Below are 4,338 nucleotides of genomic sequence, written 5' to 3'. Positions count from 1 at the left end.
CTGAAGTCTCTTTATATAGACCTTAGTGGTTCCTAATACTGTATCTGAAGTCTCTTTTATATAGACCTTAGTGGTCCCTAATACTGGATCTGAAGTCTCTTTTACATAGACCTTAGTGGTCCCCTAATACTGTATCTGAAGTCTCTTTATATAGACCTTAGTGGTCCCTAATACTGTATCTGAAGTCTCTTTATATAGACCTTAGTGGTCCCTAATACTGTATCTGAAGTCTCTTTTATATAGACCTTACTGGTCCCCTAATACTGTATCTGAAGTCTCTTTTATATAGACCTTAGTGGTCCCCTAATACTGTATCTGAAGTCTCTTTTATATAGACCTTAGTGGTCCCCTAATACTGTATCTGAAGTCTCTTTCATATAAACCTTAATGGTCTCTTAGTATGTGCCATTTCTGAGTCTATAGCTTTTGAGGGGGGGGGGGGGGGGGGGGCTTAACCAGCTGCCACTTTGCTTGTTTGAAAGCCATGATGTAGTATCAAATTGTAACCAATCAGTCATCTTGAGACACGTTACAGATAGATTAGGTCTAGACCACACTCTATAATTCATGAAGTCCCAACAGTTCTAGTAGTTCCCTCCACAGAATTTAGTGTGACAGTGGCGAGGAAAATCTCCTTTTAGGAAGAAACCTGGGACAGAACCAGGTTCTGGGTAGGAGAATGTCTGACAGCGTTAACAACAACAGCTAACATGAGTTGTTAAAACTTCTTTTTATTAAACTCTGTGGACACTACCAATGTTCTAATGCTGAGTTCATGTGTAGAGCCCCTGGTGAGACTTGGAGCAAGGTCTCATGTTGTGTCGAGCCTTCTCATAGTAGTGATAGTGATAGTGATTTAGAGCAATCATAGTAGGGCTCCTACACATTAGGTACATTCATAAAAACACACCAGGTTGCATTTTGGCGAGAGTTACAAATGTATTTGTGTCAAAATCACATAAAAAATAGGCTTATTTCTAACATGCACCACCCCCCGCTGCAGCTGAAAAAACACCTTATGAGGTCATTAGGGGAGAGATTCCAGATGGGCCCAACTGAGCTTTAATTTTCTCAAAGACAGAGCAGGATATCCAGGGCTCGGTTTACACCTGTCTCCATTTCTAGTCACTGGGGGGCCATAGGCAGGCTGGTGGAACTCATATTAATGTTAAAAAACTCATAAAGAGGGACATTTTCATGCCTTGGGACCTTTAATATATTACTTTTCACTACATCAATCCAAAAAGCTTTACTTCCTTTACAAATTGAGATTTTTGCACGCAAAACACATGTTTTATTATAAATGATACTATATAAAGGCCTACACGTCTAGCTGAAATGATTAGCCCGTAAACACAGTAATGTGTGGATTGTTTACAGTTTCCAAAATGTGAGGATTTCTCGGCATTGTGTACTTTTTCCAGATCATATATACTTAAATAACATTTTCAATGCAGGACTTTTACTTGTAACAGAGTACTTTTCCAGTGGGGCACTTTTACTTCAGTAAATGATCTGAATATTTCTTCCACCGCAGCACCTCTTTCATGTGTGTACTATATCAGGCCATGTTGTGTGTCAGCGTCTTCAGGACTCCCTGTTCTTGGCAGGTCCTACAAGGTACTGGCCTGCTTGTCATCTCATCACTATTTTAATTAGGCCTCCATTGTTTCCTCCGTAACTGAAAGTTCCAATACGTACCGCTACTGCAAACAAACAACAACAGGGTTGCTGGACGACTATTTGTTGGGTTGTATTTGTGTGCACTCATTGGTGCACACAAAAAATATGTGAAGTATGAAAGAACACAGCTTGTGATAGCTGATTTCTTACCTGCTTTCACACACCTTTATCTTTCCGCTGACTTTGTGTTAGGGCTGTCAATCAATTTAAATATGTAATCGTGATTTATAGCTGGGTTGTCAATAGCAACCCATTCTCACGAAACGGGTTTGTACGATGTCGTGCGAAAACGTATGCACACCATTTTGTGTGATACCTACGAACTAGGCGTCTGCCGGCTGGTCACGTGACCCCAGCTACAGAGCTCCAAGACACGGCGCCGGAGCTACAGGGCGCTGTGAGCGACACGTCGTTTCAGGGATATTACATTAAGTTTAGGTGAAATAGTGAGCGTCATGTCCCAACAACGGTTGAGTTTAGCCATCAAAACAACTAGTTAAGATCAGGAAGGAACTAAGGAAGGAACACGTGTTTCCTGAGTGAAAGTCTTTTGTTTTGTCCTGAGAAACATGAAACATTCACCCACCTATCCACCCACCCCCCACTCATTCACCCACCCATCCACCCACCCATTCACCCACCCATCACTCTGATATCTCTCCATTAGTGTGTGTATAGGACCTGAGCATGTGCCCCCAGGTGTGTGTATTTCAGGCCTGTGTGTAATGTGTAACAACAACAGAATGTAGATTGTAATTTCCCCAATGGGGATCAATGTTCATTATTAAACACAGGTTTTAAATGCTCAAGTGGTACTTGACAGTCAACGTAATTCTGTAATTCTTTTTACATCGACAGTACATTCAAACAAATGTAGTCTCGTGAGGACGAACCGTGGAAGGGCTTGAGAGTACACATAGAATATTTTTAAGAAGTAATTGAACTGACGTTACAAAATCAACACCGATTTTTTTTCTCTTAAAACTCTTTCCATATGTGTTCATTTCAATTCATGCAATTTCCTATCCAGCCCTGCAAACGCACACTGTACTGCACACAGTACCGCACACAGTACCGCACACTGGACCGCACACTGTACCGCACAGAGTACCGCACACAGTACCACACAAAGTACCGCACACAGTACCGCACACTGGCTGAACACTGCACCGCACACAGTACCGCACAGAGTACCACACACAGTACCACAAAAATACCGCACACAGTACCGCACCCTGGACCGCACACTGTATCGCACACAGTACCGCACAGAGTACCGCACACAGTACCACACAAAGTACCGCACACAGTACCGCACACTGGACCGCACACTGTACCGCACACAGTACCGCACAGAGTACCGCACACAGTACCACACAAAGTACCGCACACAGTACCGCACACTGGCTGCACACTGCACCGCACACAGTACCGCACAGAGTACCGCACACAGTACCACACAAAGTACCGCACACTGGCTGCACACTGCACCGCACACAGTACCGCACACAGAACTGCACACACTACCGCACACTGGACCAAGCACTGGACCACACACTGTTCCGCACACTGTACCGCACACTGGACCACACACTGGACCGCACACTGTACCGCACCCTGGACCACACCCTGTACTGTTGCAGGTTCCTGCTCCATACTCCTCCTCACCACCATGACGGGTGTTTTCATGCTGATCCAGGATGAAAGTCTGTGGTTCTGCTCGTGGTCCAGATATGATCCAAGTTTTTAAAAAATCAACTCTCCCTGTAAACAACAGTAATAATGATAAACATTTTTAATATTGAACTTTAATATCTTGCATACTGCATTTACATACAACCACAATAAAAAGACCAACATATGCAATGTATTTTACTATTGATGTATTAAATATAATGTATTAATGAGTTTAGAAGTTTAGGATAGATAGATTTATGGAAGAAACAATGGCATCGTATTTGACTTTAACGGAGCTTTGTGGCTCAGAGGAAGAAGGACGATGAAAAATACGGATTTGGAAATCAAAGTTTAATTTTCCGTTTTCCATTTGTTTGCTGCGGGAGAAACCAAGGAGCAGTTTATCATTTGGATCCAAATGAGATGATTTTATATATTTAAACTCATTGAAATGAGTTTCATTCCCTACATGTGGTCTCTTCCTCCCCCCTCCATCCCTCCTTCATCTTCTCTTTCTCCCTCCCTGAAGGTGTAAACTGACCTGCACATGTTCCCACAAGCTGCTGCGAGTGAGCTCCACCTCTCGCTGTCGGACAGTAACTCATCTCATCCTTGACACCGGATGACAAATTGCCTCCCCGCGGGCCAACAACCGCATTGCTTTATTGTTTGAGACGCAGTCATTAGCTTATGTTACCTGCTGAATTAGAGGTGTTAGCACTGTAGGCTGTTCCTCAGTTGTCAACGTGGAGGAAGGTCAGGCAACAGCATCGGCACTCCTGGATAGGATGGAAAATGCTGGGATGTTGGCATTTCTTTAAGCCAATCACAATCGTCTTGGGGGGCGCTAAGCTCCGGTCACAGCGTCGGTGACTCTGCTAAATAGTCTCGATGTCTGCTACTGTAAAAAAACATCTCCTCACTATCTGCTAGCTGCCTGTCCCCTGAACACACTGTAAAAAACATCTCCTCACTATC

Source organism: Etheostoma cragini, chromosome 15, assembly GCF_013103735.1.
Source record: "Etheostoma cragini isolate CJK2018 chromosome 15, CSU_Ecrag_1.0, whole genome shotgun sequence".
Lineage (NCBI taxonomy): Eukaryota > Metazoa > Chordata > Actinopteri > Perciformes > Percidae > Etheostoma > Etheostoma cragini.
The sequence above is the reverse complement of the archived record's forward strand: the minus strand, read 5'-3'. Positions refer to the sequence as shown.